Below are 18,718 nucleotides of genomic sequence, written 5' to 3'. Positions count from 1 at the left end.
ACACTGAAGATTAGATTCACTTTAAAAATGCATGTCAAGGTCTTAGATGTCACTCCAGTGCTCAGTTCATGATTCTTAGCCTTTGAAATTGGGGCTCTTTGATTTTCGTTCCATGTACCTTTGCATTTCCCTTTTCTATATATTTTGAAGTTTAAGGGTAGATATTGAACCAGGGTAAAAGGGAACAGTTCCATCAACTTGAAGGAATGCACTTTATCTAGCCTATCATAGAGTGTCTCTTTCTCCTTGGGGGCTCTGGGCATCACCTCTGGGGACATGTGTGACCGCTGCATTATTTGCTCTATGGGTCACTCCTACCTGGATGGGAAACCAGGAGCCTGGGACTCTGCAGGCAGCCAGTGAGTTCCCAACCCACCCTCCCCAGGACAGGCTCTCAGTGAAGAGCTCTGGGAGGTAAAGACAGAGAGAAGGGTTTGTCAAAGGCCACAAACAAATTATTGTTAGAATCCTTGAATCCTAATCCATAATTTGGAGACATCTAATCCTACAAAAAATCTGTTATTAAAATTATAGAACCCTCTGCACACACACAACTTTAATGAGCCTGCAGTGCTTTGAAGTCCTTTGATTTGAGGGAGTCTCTGATCATCGAGCATAATATCACTATGAGATCTGGTTTATGTGGAGGTGAACAAGCACATGGAGGTGAAGGTTATACCGGGAGAAAGTGGCAGAGTCAGCAATAAAATCAGTCATAGTGATTTACTCACCGCATGCTCATCACTGCTGCTGAACGGCATTGGACAGTTCCCATTCACGGCTTCCGAATATCCCACTGCAGCATCAGTAAAGTCAGGAGAATGATCCCAGGAATGTAGCTGGCCCATAACGTTTTCAGAGGAAAGAGAGCTGAAGGGTGTATTGTGCCCCTCACATCATGTGGAGTTAACGAGAAAATGATCCTCCAACAGACAGAGGGAAAAAAATCACATCAGTTTAAGGAGTTACTCAAAGTTTGATTTTTAACTAATTGGGCCTTCAGGAACAAAGGGTCTCTCAAGTCCTCCAGCAACCTACAAACACTCATGACTCGGGAGCCTTCTAACAGCTTTATCTAGTTCTCTGATGAGAACTTCAGAAGTCCTGTTGAACTCACTCTCTCCACAACCATTCAGACAATGTGCTAGGGACTGAATTTAATTTAATTTAGGACTGAATCTTGCACAAACACTCTGTGATTCATAACAACGGGAAGGGTTTGGGGTTTTTTCAATTATTTTTCTGTTATTGAGTTGCAGGTGTTGGTTTCTTCATAGTTTAGAAGTTAAGGCCTGGATTTTCAGACAAAGCCATGCAGTTGTGATACTAGAGCCTATTGATTTTAGTTGGATCTTGGGCATTCAAATCCCTTTAGGATTTTCGAAAAATCTCACCCCCAATTTTTGATAAACGATTTAGGAAGAAATTCCCTGTTTCCTCCATAAAGGGCTAATTCATTGTTCTTCTGTTTCTTTCTCTAGCAGCCAGTGAGTGATACTAATGAGACAAGGCACTGCATTAGATGGGCCACTTGTCACTTCCAGCATGGTAATTGGTACGTTCTCACGTTCAGAAGTGAATCTAGGTGCAGATCCTCAACTGGTCTAATTTAGTGTAGCTGCAGTGAAGCAAGTGGATCAGAGCAGATTTACACCAGGGGAGGAGGTGGGGGTTTGTGTTTTGTTTTGATTTAAAAACCCATTTTTTTATTAATCAGCAAGTGTTGGTGACTCGCTAAGGTTTACAAACCAAAGCACTCACCTTGTGATACTGGACTGAACTCGTTTGTCAGTAGATGTCAGGGTTCTGTTGGCCCCTTTCTAAAGCTCAGTGAGGGGGGTTTCATGGCCCTCTCCCAGTACCAAAAGAATGGTGAAGGGCCAATGAAAAATCAGGATCCTGCGACTGGCAGTCCCCAGGGGCAATGGCAAGAGTCCAACACTGCAGGTCAGCCTGATTGACAGGGCAGGCAGGCCAATGAGGGAGTCAGGAACCCGGAATCCCGTCCTCCACAAGTACACTCTGTGCACTACTTTTTCTGTCCTTGGAATCACATCTCTCTAATGGGTCACAGTAACACAATGATAATGAATTCTTCCAGGTTTGTGAAATGAGGTACAGAGTAGTATATCTCTTCAACATTGCCTTCTTTCTGAATGAGAATAATAAAGATCCAAAGGAATTACAAGTGTGTACATTTCAAGCTTCTTCATGTGTAATGTAGGATTAAAAATCTCATTATACAATTCAAGCTGGGGAATATTTTGATAGAAGAGAATCTAATTCTTCTCAAGTGTAAATGTTATGCTTATACAAATCACACAAGATCTTTTATAAGAGAGAAGGCATTTATTGAGAATACAGCAGTTAGTATATGCTTTTCAGTCACACACACACACCATGCACACAGTCCCGCCAGTCAATGTTATAGTTACCAGTCCAGAGCCTGGATCAATCTAGTGGCCAGCCAGATTGGTCACAGAGGGGAGCCAGGCTCTGTCGGTTGTGATCCGATTCTCCTGGAGTTGTTGGCAAGATGAACCCAAAGTTCCATGGCAAAGCACACTGTTCTTATAGTCCTTTCTTTTCATTGACGTCTATGGGTTTTGCTGTGTCATTTTCTGTCCAGTTACTCCTTAATTGGTGTTATCTTTTGATGGCTTCTTCCATTCTGAAACACCTCCGGGAGGGTCATCCTGACCTGGTTTAGATTTAATCAATTATCTTGTGTTTAAGGGTGCTAGCCTTCACCTCAGGGTCTCCAATCTGCCCTTCCTCAATCATGGATGAGCATTGATGGTTCTCTGGCATTGATAAGTCTCGTTAAGTCTCTTCACTCCCCCTCCTTTGACCATCTGGCTTCAACAATGGCCTTCACACCTTATATTTTCCTGATGCATGCATTCCTCATTCACCCAAACATTTCTTTGCAGAGACCTTCAAAAGGTAACAAATAGCAGTGTTTTATGTTGAACAAGAAAGGCATTGTAAATTAGTCATTACTAAATCTTGTAACTATTTTTTGTCACATGGGGGACTGGGCCTCCAAAATTTCTCTAATCTAATTAACATAGTCAGAGACACGATCCTGTCTGTTACTTACAAGGCACGAATAAAAAGAAAATGGCTAATATTAGTATCTACTATCCTATTCATTTATTCTAATAACTTAATTCTTACTATAAACCATACAATGTATACAACCAAAACATAATCAATTATAAAGCACAGTACCCACAGAACAACAGAAATATCCACCACTAAGCAAACAATTACAAATAGAGGGAGTAAAGTTGCATTGCAAGACTCTCGATGGTTGATCATTGTTCACACTTAGAAGAGAAGATGTTTCACCCAAAAGTTCACCCCAAAATCATCAAAACAAAATTAAAAAAATGCCAAAATGAGCCTCTCTAAGAGTTACTCTCAGGTTAGTGATGTATCTGGAAGTGTCCAGTAGGGTTCAGGTGATACAGGTTAGTGTTTGGCATGAGTGGTCCCAACTACTGGGGTTTATTTCTGACTCTGCCAATCGATCCCTGTCTGACTTTCACCTGAATGTGCCTCCCTTTACCTCCATGGCAAACAGGTATAATTATAACTTTCAGGGTGGATTGTCTGAGGCTTCCTCCTGTAGTAAGAGGAGGCCCTGAGATATAAACCTTGATATCAGAGGCCTGGTGTGAGGCCTGAGGCCTAAACTAAAGTAATGGTCAAGACTTTGCTAACATAAAGCAAAGTTAAGCTGTGAGCCAGAGGCAGGGCCTGCTCACAGAAGCTGGCAAGGAAAGGGCTGATGCTGCAAGAAGATACGTACCTAAAAGGTACTGAACACTAGATATCAGAATATTCACATACTTGCACATTCCATACAGATAATTAAGAACAGGCTGGCCCATCCCAATGACGGGGCAAAAGGGTAATATGATGGATAGAGTTGTTTTGTTCAAACCAACATGTACAAGGTGAGAGGCGGCACCTTACTACGTAGAGGGGTTGTACCTTGCTGTGTAGAGGGGTTGCACCTCAATACATCAGGTGTGATGTGTAACTTGTTTGTATCTGTGTATAAGAATGCATCCCTGGGGCGGTGTCTTTGTCCGGCCGAGGGGGCAGTGGAAAGTCCCACCACTGACTGAGCCGGGTCCATTGCCAAGAGGCACTTTCTCGTAGTATGCCCAGTAGACTAAGTAATCTACGGGGAATTGCCATTGTGTCTGAGGTCGCAATAAACCTAGTCGATGTGACTTTGCATCTTACTAGACTCTGTGGTTATTGGGGGTTCTCGTCGGGTCTGCTGTGTCAGCTATCTGCGCAGAGCTGGGGCAGCACACAGAGGGAACACATGCACGCAGCCGAGTGATATCAACATTGGAAAAAGCAGAGCACCACACAGGTAACGCTCTGACAACACCTCCGATCTAAGTATTTCAAAGTGCTTCACAAACACTCATCAAGTGTTATACAGCCAAAGAGATGAATTACTAAAGTAGTAATAACATTTTACTAAGATTAGATGTTCCAACACTGAAGATTTTGTCTGTAAAATGTCACTGCAGTGCTCAGTTTGTGATTCCCAGCCTTTGAAATTGTGGCTCTTTGATTTTTGTTTAACCAGCGTAAAAGGGAACAGTTCCATCAACTTCAAATTGAAGGACTTTATCTAGCCTGGTGGAGAGAAATTTTGTTGGGAATGTCTCTCTCTCTGCATACTCGGCACCTCTACCCACTGCTGCTCAGATCCAACATATAGTGAAACCAATGGGAAACATCAGGTACTGCATCTCCACCCATGAGCAGCCAAGAGAAGTGGGTCTTGTGAGAGACTTCAGCTAATAAAGCAAAGATAGAAGCACAACACTGGCAGTTAAGGATTCCTTCTTCAACGATCAGAGAGCTGTGGGATGATGCTGGATTAATTGGAAGTCTGACCAACCTAGTGCATCCTGCAAGAACCTCTTTCACACAAAGCTTTTCCGCCAGAATTAGAATAATTTTTTAAAGTGGAAAATACACCCCCACCAGGATTTCATCTAACCCGAGCAGCATTAAATGCCTTCCCTCAGTTGTAAGGCACAGAACGCCATTGAAGTCTGGGGAACTCTACTGATGTCCACTGGTTCTGTATCTGCGTCTTGAGCTTTTTAAAGGAATGTTTACTAAAGAAATGGAAATTCAAAGCTTTGTTGAATGAAAATCAAACAACCCCAAATTCGGAGCCTGGGAATCATCCCCTGACTATTGGCATGACATCAGAAACCTTAACATGGATTTGTAATGTTTATTTAATCCAGTGTTTCTCTAATGAGGTCACCAGAGGATTTTTTTACAGCTACGTCAGCCTCAAAAAACAGGGACCCTGGGACCCTGCAGTCAGCTGGTGAGTTCCCAACCCACCCTCCACAGGACAGGCTCTCAGTGAAGAGCTCTGGGAGAAAGGGACAGAGAGACGGGTTTCTCAAAGGCCACCAAAAAAATTGTGTGAGAACCCTTGAATCTTAATCCATAATTTGGGGGCATCTAAACCCACAAAAAAAATCTGCTATTAAAATAATAGAACCCTGTGCACACACACAACTTTAATGAGCCTGCAGTGCTTTGAAGTCCTTTGATTTGAGGAAGCCTCTGATCATTGAGCATAATATCACTCTGAGATCTGGTTTATGTGGAGGTGAACAAGCACATTGAGGTGAAGGTTACACAGGTTGCAACTCGCAGAGTCAGTAATAAAACCTAGTCATAGTGATTACTCATCCCCATGCTCATCACTGCTGCTGAACGGCATTGGACAGTTCCCATTCAAGGCTTCTGAATATCCCACTGCAGCATAAGTGAAGTCAGTAGAATGATCCCAGGAATGTAGCTGGCCTGTAATGTTTTCAGAGGAAAGGGAGCTGAAGGGTGTAATGTGCCTCTCACATCATGTGAAGTTAGTGAGAAAATGATCCTCAAAATGACAAAGGAAAAAAATCACATCCGTTTAAGGAGTTACTCAAAGTTAGATTTTTAACTAATTGGGCCTTCAGGAACAAAGGATCTCTCAAGTCCTCCAGCAACCTAAAAAACTGTCTAAAAAAACTCAGGACTCAGGGATCTTCTAATCCCTTTAATTTATTCTTCTCTGTGAACTAGAGAACCCTATTCAAGTCGCTCTCTCCATAACCATTGAGATGATGTGCTAGGGATCCTTTTAATTTAGGACTGAATCTTGCACAGACACTCTGTGATTCTTAACCATGGGAAGGGTTTGGGTTTTTTCAATTTTTTTCTCTTATTGAGTTGCAGGCGTTGGTTTCTTCATGGTTTATAAGTTAAGCCCTGGATTTTCAGAGAAAGACATGTACAGTATTTGGCACACTAGGGTCTGTTGATTTTAGTTGGAACTTGGGCATTCAAATCCCTTAGCGATCTCCAAAAAATCTCACTCCCAATTTTTGATTTACGGTTTAGGAAGAAATTCCCTAAGTTTCCTCCATAAAGGGCTAATTCATTGTTCTTCTGCTTTCTTCTGAAGCAGCCGGTGAGTGATACTCATTGAGACAACATACTTCATTAGATGAGCCATTTGTCTCTTCCAGCATGGGAATTGCAACAGTCTCACTTTCAGAAGTGAATCTAGGTGCAGATCCTCATCAGGTTTAATTTAGTGTAGCTCCAGTGAAGCTAGTGGATCAGAGCAGATTTACACCAGGGGAGGAGCTGGGGGTTTGTGTTTTGTTTTGATTTAAAAACCCATTTTTCTTTATTCATCAGCAAGTGTTGGTGACTCGCTGAGGTTTACAAACCAAAGCATTGTCTTGCGATACTGGACTGAACTCGTGTGTCTGTCAGTAGATGTCAGAGGACTGTTGGCTACTTACTAAAGCTCAGTGGAGTTTTTTTCGTGGCCCTCTCCCAATACCAAAAGGAAGGTGAAGGGCCAATGAGAAATCAGGGATCTTGAGACTGACAGTCCCCAGGGGCAATGGCAAGAGCCCAACACTGCAGGTCAGCCTGATTGACAGGGCAGGCAGGCCAATGAGGGAGTCAGGAATGCGGGGTCCCGTCCTCCGTGTGAGCTGGAGCTGACTGAGCCAGCGGGGGGCCCAGCTACGGCGAGAGCAGCGGCCAGAGCTGAGCTGAGCAGAGCCGCAGCAGCCTGACGGGCCAGAGGAGCAGCCCAGAGAGCAGAGCTGAGCTGGAGGCCGAGCCGCAGCCAGGCTGGGGCAGAGTGGAGCTGGGGCTGGAGCTGGGGCTGGGGCTGGAGCCGCCCAGAGCCGGGTGCAGTGACCAGCTGGGGAGAGTGTGGGGGACCCTGGGCAGAGGGTCCAGCACAAGGAGATGCCACCAGCCAAGACAGGGATCAGGACCCTGATGAGGGCCTGACGCTATGAAGAAGGATCCTACCACCTGGAGCCTGAGGGTGTGTGGGAACCGCCAGAGCAAGTGTCCAACCCGCAGCGTCCCTGCAGCACAGCCAGGGACTGGGCAGAAGAAACAGATTGTGAACTATCCTTACACTCGAGGGATGACTGTTTGTGATGTCCCTGAGCCCATGGAGTGAAGTAACAAGGTATTGGAAAATTTTTGAAGGAGAGGGTAGTTAAGGACATTGAGGTCAATGGTAATTGGGACAAAATACAACATGGTTTCACAAAAGGTAGATCGTGCCAAACCAACCTGATCTCCTTCTTTGAGAAAGTAACAGATTTTTTAGACAAAGGAAATGCAGTGGATCTAATTTACCTCAATTTCAGTAAGGCATTTGACACGGTTCCACATGGGGAATTAGTAGTTAAATTGGAAAAGATGGGGATAAATATGAAAATTGAAAGGTGGATAAGGAACTGGTTAAAGGGGAGACTACAATGGGTTATACTGAAAGGTGAACTGTCAGGCTGGAAGGATGTTACTAGTGGAGTTCCTCAGGGATCAGTTTTGGGACCAATTTTATTTAACCTTTTTATTACTGACCTTGGCACAAAAAGCGGGAATGTGCTAATAAAGTTTGCGGATGACACAAAGCTGGGAGGTATTGCTAACACAGAGAAGGACCAGGATATCATACAGGAAGATCTGGATATCCTTGTAAACTGGAGTAATAGTAATAGAATGAAATTTAATAGTGAAAAGTGCAAGGTCATGCATTTAGGGATTAATAACAAGAATTTTAGTTATAAATTGGGGACGCATCAGTTGGAAGTGACGGAGGAGGAGAAGGACCTCGGAGTATTGGTTGATCACAGGATGACTATGAGCTGCCAATGTGATATGGCCGTAAAAAAAGCTAATGCAGTTTTAGGATGCATCAGGCGAGGTATTTCCAGCAAAGATAAGGAGGTGTTAGTACCGTTATATAAGGCACTGGTGAGACCTCATCTGGAATACTGTGTGCAGTTCTGGTCTCCCATATTTAAGAAGGATGAATTCAAACTGGAACAGGTTCAGAGACGGGCTACTAGGATGATCTGAGGAATGGAAAATCTGTCTTATGAAAGGAGATTGAAAGAGCTTGGCTTGTTTAGCCTAACCAAAAGAAGGTTGGGGGGGGGGATATGATTGCTCTTTATAAATATATCAGAGGGATTAATATTAGGGAGGGAGAGGAATTATTTAAGCTTAGTAACAATGTGGACACAAGAACAAATGGATATAAACTGGACACTAGGAAGTTTAGACTTGAAATTAGACAAAGGTTTCTAACCGTTAGAGGAGTGAAGTTCTGGAACAGCCTTCCAAGGGGAGTAGTGGGGGCAAAAGACATATCTGGCTTTAAGACTAAGCTTGATAAATTTATGGAGGGGATGGTATGATGGGATAGCCTAATTTTGGCAATTAATTTGGCAATTGATCTTTGATTATCAGCAGGTAAGTATGCCCAGTGGTCTGTGATGGGATGCTAGATGGGTTGGCATCTGAGTTACTACAGAGAATTCTTTCCTGGGTGCTGGCTGGTGAGTCTTGCCCACATGCTCAGGGTTTAACTGATTGCCATATTTGGGGTCGGGAAGGAATTTTCCTCCAGGGCAGATTGGCAGAGGCCCTGGAGGTTTTTCGCCTTCCTCTGCAGCATGGGGCACGGGTCACTTTCTGGAGGATTCTCTGCAGCTTGAGGTCTTCAAACCGCAATTTGGGGACTTCGATAACTCAGATATAGGCTAGGGGTTTGTTATAGAAGTGGATGGGTGGGATTCTGTGGCCTGCATTGTGCATCATAATGGTCCCTTCTGACCTTAAAGTCTATGAGTCTATGAGTCTAACTTGTTCCTTTAACCTTTCCCATTTTTTCCTCATTTATTTATTAGTTGCTGTTTAATAAATTGTTTTTGCTTTGAACTGTATGCAGTGCTCACTGGGTCTGGGAAGCATCCGGTGTGAAGAGAGTGCCAGGTGTGGGGACACCCTACCCCTGTCCTAAGTGACCATGACAAGACTGGGTGTCGATAGTGGGACCATCCCCCCCACACATAGAGGTTACATCCTAACAAGGAAACTGGCATTACTAATGCTATCCCAGCCATATTCTGTGGGATATTTTTTTAATGGACTGGAAATCCCAAGTATTAACAATAGAAATTTTATATATTTATTCTTCTTAGAGACAAGATAATTTTTGAGACAAAGAGAGTCACGAGGATTCAAAAGAGCTCATTAGGTCCTTGTTTCTTTTTCTTTCTTTCTTTCTTTCTTTCTTTCTTTCTTTCTTTCTTTCTTTCTTTCTTCACAAACATGTGGAGTAACATTCCTCAAAGCATACACAACAGCTGCAACAAGCCAGACATAAGGCAGTGCCCTGACTCCACAGAGCTGATTCAACCACCACCGGCTGTCATGACCTTCCCAGGAGCAATTCTCAGATCTTTCCCTCAGGAAAGCAGAGCGGAATCCTTGGGTGCAGCTGACATTGGAGGTGGTGATGGGGGCACATGTGCTGATAGAGGTTTATAATGTTATGGAGGATTATATTGTAACTGGTGTCCCAGTGGTTATGGGAGATTATACTGTTATGGAGGCCAATACGGTTAGGACGGGCTCCATAGTCACAGAGGCCCATATGGTTGTTGGGGACAACAGGGTTAGGGGGGATTGTGATGGGGTCATCGGGACCTAAATGGAAACTGTAAACCAGGTTACACCCAGCAGGCATATCCATGGGAACAGGAAGAAGCAGGAAATGAATAGCAAGATTCACATTCACGTCTGAGCGCATAGGCCTGGCTTTGAGAAGGGTTGAGTACACAGACCTTTGTGTGAAATAATGAGAGAGCTGCATTTCATTGGCACCTCTGCAAACATTCCTCATGTTTGCCATGTTACCCTTGATCGGTTTTGTCTAATGCCTTCCTGGTTATGGGTTTCCTCTGTTATCACCCCAGTGGGTCTGATTCTCAACTACACAATGGGTATTATGCCATGCTGCAAAGTGGAAATGAAGCAGGGGCCGTAAGGTGAATGTTACTTACATCTACCCTGACTTGAGTGCCTCTTTCCCATGCCAGAGTACTGTCAAAAGGATTTAGTGTCAATGAGAATTCGGCCAGGTGATCTCCTATCCATGGATATGGCTCGTTTCTTTCTGCCTTTTAGCTTTCTAACAGCAGCTGCATAACGGAGAAGCTAATTGAAATTCTGCTTTTTTGTGTTTTGTTTTAGTTGAAACTGACCAGGGTGAAACAAGTAATTTAAAAAGGTTGCAAACAGACTTGATTGTCAAACTCTACATCTGCAATAAAGAAGTAAGAGAACTGTGTGCGAAATACAGCACTTTGGAGCTGGGGATAGGATATAGCCCTTCATGAAACCACGGAAATGTAGTCTTGCTACTCTCCTTTCTTTTCTTACTCATTTTTTTTGGGGGACAATTTTCGACTCCACTTTATTTCAACTTCAAATATATTCTACCTCATACTCTTGGTCTTTTGGTTTAATTGCTCTTCCATTCATTATCTCTTCATATCACCAAAGGCTTCCACATCTCTTGGCCAAAATTGTCCTCCAGATTTGTATACCCCCAATGTGATACACAACTCAGGAAACCTTGTGCCCATTATCAAGAAATGATGAGCATGAACAGCTCCAGTTTGCTTCAATGGGAGTTTTGAGTCCTCAGTACTTTAAAAGAATGGGCCTGTAGCCTCTCTTATCAGGCATCTAAAATCAATGGCTCCTTTGGAAAGAGGTTGGCTTAGCTACTTCCAAAAGCAAGATCATTGGAGTAGCTGCTGATTTAGCCCAGCCCCTGTTCTGTTAAGTCTTCAGTCTTCCATGAGATGCTCTCACTGGAATTCCATGGATCAGAGTTCCCAGGCCTTCCAAACAAAAGAAAAGAAAAGAAAAGAAAAAAGAACTAAGTAGATATTTTACAGAGGAACCTGGGCGATATTCAGGCATTTTTTCTCAATGAAGCTTGTGATCTAGCTGTGAAAGGCTCATTGCTTAATGGCAAGAAGTTTATTCCTCTGCAGTTTAGGTCTTTAATGCTGCAGCTTTAAATTCATTATTGATCCTGGTGTATCTGAAAGAGGAGGGAGGAGTTGACACATGTCACACACACAGAATGGTGCTTGCAGCACTCTGGAGCAAATGGACCTGAGATGGATTTACTGCATTTCTTCAAGTTTGGCAAGGGTATACACTCTTATGCTTCAGGGTATCATCCAATACTGGAGACAGATGTGATTGAGAGGGGACAGAGGAAAAGTTCCTCTATGGGCAGGTGATCCCAGAACAACTGTGTTCTGCTGGGTTTCTTGCATCTCCCTGTGAAGCATTTACACAAACCCATAGCCAGATGGCTAAATCTTCTGTCCCCACCTGTATATTGTATCATATCCTTAAAGAGGCAGGATGGTCTGGATAAATTTTTACTTTTGTGTTGTCAAATCAAAAATTACATTACAGGAAAATGTTCATCTTCTGGGAACTGAGAGCTACAAAAATGTTGAAGAAAAATGAAGTGGGAAATGTAATCTTTGTATCTGCAGTTCCTGCAATATCCAATCACGCATCCAGGGGATTTTATACAAGACTGGTAATATGGAGTGCAGTGAGTCACAGTTACCTCAAAAACCAAGAGATTCTTGTATGAAATGAATGGTCTGGGCATGAATCTCATACCACACAATCTTCATATCACACATGAGATTCCTGACTCCTGCAGATGACATTGGTGTAGTATAATTTGTCTATATGGACAGAATGGACTCAGTTAACTGTGTTGGCAACATCCTTGTGAAATCAACTTTTGGTCATTTCATTTGACCAAGGAGTGGACATTGCTGCTGACCAGCTGATAAACACATAAGGGCAAAGAATGAGAAGATTAATTTAACTGAGCTTTATTGGTGCAATGACATCCAAAATCTCAGTATAAAGCTGAACTATTTCTGCCCCATTGCCCTAGATTTAGTCAGCTCATCTCCAGCATTGCAAAGTTGATGCAAAGGTGGTGTCAAATATAGGCACTAACTTTTCTTTTTGCCAGTGGGTTCTTTTGAACGGGAGCGGGGGGCAATTTTGGGAGTAGGCTATTTTTCAGCATATTTATACATTTCTTTCATATTCTAATTATTGAATATGTGTCCATCATTGGTATCTTTACTATTTTAATAATGATTACATTGTTATGAACTACATAATTACATTATGATGAATTGCAGTATATTAAAATCATTGCAATCACCTACAAGCTTTCTTCACTAACATCTCAATTTAAAGACATTTCGTCTCACTGTAGTTTTCTGGATGAAACTGTCAGCAATCTTATTTACATCTAGTTCCCGGGTATGATCTTGATGCACGTTAAGGACAGCTACTTACTCTGAATCTGTCCCATTGATGACTGGAGATAATTTGTAAGTTCTGAAGCTGGAGAATGAGTGATCTGCACTTCAGGATAATACAGGCACGGTGAGAAGGATTCCTATAAATTTACAGTACTCTGGAAGCACTGCAAATGACTCCAAGATCTCTTTTTTGATGAGTAACAGATAATTTTAGAGCCCATCATTTTGTGGGTACAGTTGGGATTATATTTTGCCATGTGCATTACTTTGCATTTAACATTGAAAGTCATCTGCCATTTCGTTACCAAGCCACCCAGTTTTGTGACAGTTCTCTGCAGTCAGCTTTGGATTTAACTATTTTGAGTAATTGTGTATCATCGGCAAATTATGCCACCTCACTATTTACCCTTTTTTCTAGATCATTTATGAATGTATTTGTCCTTGTAAAGCCCCTCAGAGTACAGCACTTTTTACTTCTCTCCATTGCTAAAATGGACCATTTATTCCAACATTTGGTTTCCTATCTTTTTACTGGATTGCCTGGCAATGCTTTCAGAATCATATAACGATCCTTTATTTAATTTAAGGACAAACATTTTATTATCGTAAGCATCCTGCCTCTGTTTATAAACAAACTCCCTGCCCCAAGGGCAGAAGCTGAGAGCAGGACAGAACTTATCACAGTCCACACTCAATCTCTGTCTAGGGCTAGGGCCTGCGATGTGATCAGACTCATGGTACAAAATACGGTGGTGAGGGGGAACGGGAAGGGAGGCCAGGAACCACTATGGGTCAGGTCCACTTTTTATGTGGGCCCGACTCCCTGCCCCTCCTCTTACCCATGAGACTCTACCCTCCTCTTGGCCAGAAGCAGGAGCAGGGTCAGAGTAAGAACCACACAGGCAGCTGCGAGGAACCTTGGCCCCTCCATGTGCCATGGCTTGGGGGTGTGGGATCCGGGGATACAGGCTGGGGTCTGCTCGCGAGCCTACCAACTCTGGCAGATGGGATTGCCGGGCTCCCCGTCCAAGCTCCAGCTTCGGTTTGGCCATGGGGGCGGTGCCTTGGGGGAAGAGGAGAGGCAGGAGTGGGCCCATGGAGGGGGTGGGGCCTCGTGGTTCTCTCACTATTAGGAAGAATCCATCTCCCTTGGCTTAGGCCTGGTCTACACTAGGCATTTAAACCGGTTTTAGGAGCGTAAAACCGATTTAACGCCACACCCGTCCACACTGAGAGGCCCTTTATATCGGTATAAAGGGCTCTTTAAACCGGTTTCTGTACTCCTCCCTAACGAGAGGAGTAGCCCTAGTATCGGAATTACCATATCGGATTAGGGTTAGTGTGGCCGCAGATCGACGGTATTGGCCTCCGGACGGTATCCCACAGTGCACCACTGACCGCTCTGGACAGCAATCTGAACTCGGATGCAGTGGCCAGGTAGACAGGAAAAGCCCCGCGAACTTTTGAATATTTCCTGTTTGCCTAGCGTGGAGCTCAGATCAGCACGTGTGGCGATGCAGTTAAAAATCAAAATAAAGAAAGAGCTCCCGCATGGACTATGCGGATGTGATCGCTGTAAGGGCAGGCAAATCTGTTCTATCAGCGCTCCGTTACAGAAGACGAAATTCAAAATCATTTTTAAAAAATCTCCAGACAGACGCCATAGCAGGGGCTCAGCGCACTGCTGCGTGACAAGCATAACGGAAAGCCAAAGAATCAAATGGACGCTCATGGACTGGAGGACTCAAGCTATCCCACAGTTCCTGCAGTCTCCGAAAAGTATTTGCATTCTTGGCTGAGCTCCAAATGCTTCTAGGGTCAAACACAGTGTCCGCGGTGGGTCAGGGCATAGCTCGGCAATTTACGCACCCCCCCCACCCACCCCCAGAAGTGCTTTCCCAGAGGAAGGAGTGACTGACGACATTTACGACATTACTCATTTCCACCCGCGACAATGATTTTTGCCCCATCAGGCACTGGGATCTCAACCCGGAAATTCCAAGGGGCAGGGGAGGCTGCGGGAACTATGGGATAGCTACGGAATAGCTACCCACAGTGCAACGCTCCAGAAGTCGATGCTAGCCTCGGACCGTGGACGCACACCACCGATTTAATGTGTTTAGTGTGGCCGCGCGCACTCGATTTTATACAATCTGTTTTACAAAACCGGTTTATGCAAATTCGGAATAGTCCCGTAGTGTAGACGTACCCTTACAGTTAACATTGCATTAAGTATGTGATCTGGTGGTCACATTTCTTTTCCTTATGAAAACCTGGGTCGCTGTCCTGCAAACACTCCAAAGACTCAATGCAAACTTTATGACTGATCTTCTTGAAACTAATGGGAAAATGTACATTAACAGAAAATCTGTCTCTAAGGGCTTGGCTATACTTGAGAGTTACAGCGCTGGTGGTGGCTTTACAGCATTGTAACTTACTCCCCGTCCACACTGGCAAGGCACATACAGCGCTGCATCTCCCTGGCTACAGCGCTGGCTGTACTCCACCTTGGCCTGGGGAATAACGACTATAGCGCTGCTCTTGCAGCACTGGGGTGCCAGTGTAAACACTGATTAATCTTACTACGCTGTAACTGACCTCCGGAACCTTCCCATAATGCTTTTTAAGTAAAGATAACACTCTTTGTTTTGTTGTGAACTCGGGGCTCCCGGAGCTACTTATCTAAAAAACAAACACGGCTACTGTTTGCTCAAGCAGAGGGAGATGAATGTCTACAGCTAGTGTTTGCTTGAGGAGAGAAGCAGCCTGGAGTGGGGGACGGGGGGGTCCGTTTTGAAGCAGCTGCTTATCTGGTCTGAAGGCTATTTACATTTAGTGAATGAGGGAGGGGTGGGGGAAGGGGTCAAAACTTTTAAAATGATTGAAGGTTGGTGCTGTGTATCTTCAAATCCTTAGAACTTGCAAGGCAGGGAGCTGACACAGTGTCAGCTCCAAAAATCCACTCTCTCTGTCTCCCCCGCACTCTCTGTCACACTCCACCCCACCAGGGCCGTCCTTAGGATTTATGGTGCCCTAGGCGAGATTATTAAACTGGTGCCACTGAGCCTAATCTGCTCTTAGCAACACAAATATAAGCATACAGTATTGGAAAACTTGCCACGTTCACGTTATTAAAACCAGTTTAACTTAATTAAGCACACTGTAATGCTGATGCACTAGCACTAAAGAAGTAGCCCTATAGAAAAAATTCTGATTTGACAGAATGATGCAAATAATATCATTTTTTTAATTTGTCAAAATTTTATTGGAAATTTATATGAAGAGGTATTGAAACAAAGATTTGTTTTTAATTAAAAGCAATCTTTCTGGCTTTTTTGGCTGCAAAATCAGTTTAATAAGCTGGGTTTCCAAACAGTGGGAAAATATAACCCTAGTTTTACTGCTAGGTAAAGCACAAAGTGACCAAAATGAAGTCAGCACAGAATCATCTCATCTAGATAAAAGCCTGGTCTACACTACGCATTTAAACCGGTTTTAGGAGCCTAAAACCGATTTAACGCCACAACCGTCCACACTAAGAGGCCCTTTATATTGGTATAAAGGGCTCTTTAAACCGGTTTCTGTACTCCTCCCTAACGAGAGGAGTAGGGCTAATATCGGTATTAACATATCGGATTGGGGTTAGTGTGGCCGCAGATCGACGGTATTGGCCTCCGGGCGGTATCCCACAGTGCACCATTGACCGCTCTGGACAGCAATCTGAACTCGGATGCAGTGGCCAGGTAGACAGGAAAAGCCCCGCGAACTTTTGAATATTTCCTGTTTGCCCAGCGTGGAGCTCCGATCAGCACGGGTGGTGATGCAGTTAAAAATCAAAATAAAGAAAGAGCTCCAGCATGGACGATGCGGACGTGATCACTGTAAGGGCAGGCAAATCTGTTCTATCAGCGAAAATCATTTTTTAAATATCTCCAGACAGATGCCATAGCAGGGACTCAGCGCACTGCTGCGTGGCAAGCGTAACGGAAAGCCAAAGAATCAAATGGACGCTCATGGACTGGAGGACTCAAGCTATCCCACAGTTCCTGCAGTCTCTGAAAAGCATTTGCATTCTTGGCTGAGCTCCAAATGCTTCTAGGGTCAAAAACAGTGTCCGCGGTGGGTCAGGGCATAGCTAGGCAATTTACGCACCCCACCCACCCCCAGAAGTGAAAGGGAAAACAATCCTGTCTTGACTCTTTTACATGTCACCCTATCTTTACTGAATGCTGCAGATAGACGCGATGGTGCAGCACTCAACACCAACATTCTTGCTCCCCCCCCCGCCATGGGTGGCTGATGGTGCAATATGACTGATACCCATTGTCATCATCAGCCTATTGGCACATGGGGCAGTGCAAAAGGCCTGGTAACCATGCGTACTAGCATCGGTCAGGTCGATCAAGGGCGTCTGGCCCTAATTTTTCCTGGTAGATGGTACAATATGGCTGATAACCATCATCATCGTAGCAACAGGGGGCTGAGCTTCATCAGCCCCCACCCTTCATGTGTAAAGAAAAGATTCAATTGCCCCTGGACTAGCAGCAGGATGCTGGGCTCCTCTCCTCCACACTCCTTAATGTCCTATGTGGACTATCATAGCAACTGGAGGCTGCCTTCCACTCATTTCTCACTAACAAGTATTCCTGCATTCTTTATTACTTCATCACACAAGTGGGGGGACAATGCTATGGTAGCCCAGGAAGGCTGGGGAAGAACGGAATGAACAGGTGGGGTTGTTGCAGGAGCACCCCCTGTGAATAGCAAACAGCTCATAATCTATGCAGGATCTGACACAGAGCAGCTGTGCTCTCTGGTTCTCTGATACAGTGGTTCTCTAGTACACTTGCCCATATTCTAGGCAGGACTGATTCTATTTTTAGATACCAAAAGGAGGGATTGACTCAGGAGTCATTCCCAATTTTACTTTTGCGCCCTGGCTAAGAGCAGCCAGGGCACTTATGACAGCAGCAAATGGAACAGTGCAAAAGGACTGGTAGCCATGCCCATCTTATTACCAATTTATGGTATGGTAGATGGTACAATATGGCTGATAACCATCTCTGCTATCATGCAAAAGCAAAAGCATGCAGCTGTGTAGCACTGCTGAATCGCCTCTGTGAGCGGCATCTAGTACACATACGGTGACAGTCACAAAAGGCGAAACAGGCTCCATGATTGCCATGCTATGGCATCTTCCAGGGCAATCCAGGGAAAAAAAGGCATGAAATGCTTGTCTGCCGTTGCTTTCCCAGCGGAAGGAGTGACTGACGACATTTACCCAGAACCACCCGCGACAATGATTTTTGCCGCATCAGGCACTGGGATCTCAACCCGGAAATGCCAAGGGGCGGGGGAGGCTGCGGGAACTATGGGATAGCTACGGGATAGCTACCCACAGTGCAACGCTCCAGAAATCGACGCTAGCCTCGGACCATGGACGCACACCACCGATTTAATGTGTTTAGTGTGGCCGCGCGCACTCGATTTTATAAAATCTGTTTTACAAAACCGGTTTATGCAAATTCGGAATAGTCCCGTAGTGTAGACGTACCGTAAGGTAGCACAGAAATGTTACAGAAGTCCTATTGTGCCTTATTTTTGTTTGGAAAGACATTGGCACTAGCAGCACATTCACATGATAAAATACATGATAAATCACTGTCTCTAAAGTTCCATCAAAAACTGACATTTTCACAGCTCTAGCATGATCTGCTATACAGATTCTTCACAAGGAAGTGTCCCTGGCCTTTTTAACTCATATTAACTATGTATTTACTTTATGAAAGTTGGAGAAAACATTGTGAAAATGTAAAACATTGGCTGCCCAACTTCTGGGCTGGCAAAAGCTATACTGACTCACAGGAAAAAAAAAAAACAGGAGAATCTTAGTACAACATATGGTCAGTCTATAGCAGGGGTCGGCAACCTTTCAGAAGTGGTGTGCCAAGTTC

General features: G+C 44.2%; 1 protein-coding gene across 1 annotated transcript in view; it reads left to right on the top strand.

Annotated features, from left to right (window-relative positions):
- Positions 1–7,126: 7,126 nt before the first annotated feature.
- LOC120390934 (claw keratin-like) overlaps positions 7,127–18,718 on the top strand; it is a 38,513-nt gene continuing 26,921 nt past the window's right edge. Inside the window, exon 1 of the mRNA XM_039514453.1 lies at positions 7,127–7,552. The gene's annotated coding sequence lies outside the window, so the exon portion shown is untranslated. The remainder of the gene's footprint in view (positions 7,553–18,718) is intronic.

Source organism: Mauremys reevesii, linkage group 1, assembly GCF_016161935.1.
Source record: "Mauremys reevesii isolate NIE-2019 linkage group 1, ASM1616193v1, whole genome shotgun sequence".
In the NCBI taxonomy this organism is placed as follows: domain Eukaryota; kingdom Metazoa; phylum Chordata; order Testudines; family Geoemydidae; genus Mauremys; species Mauremys reevesii.
This window is presented reverse-complemented; position numbering and strand designations above follow the sequence as displayed.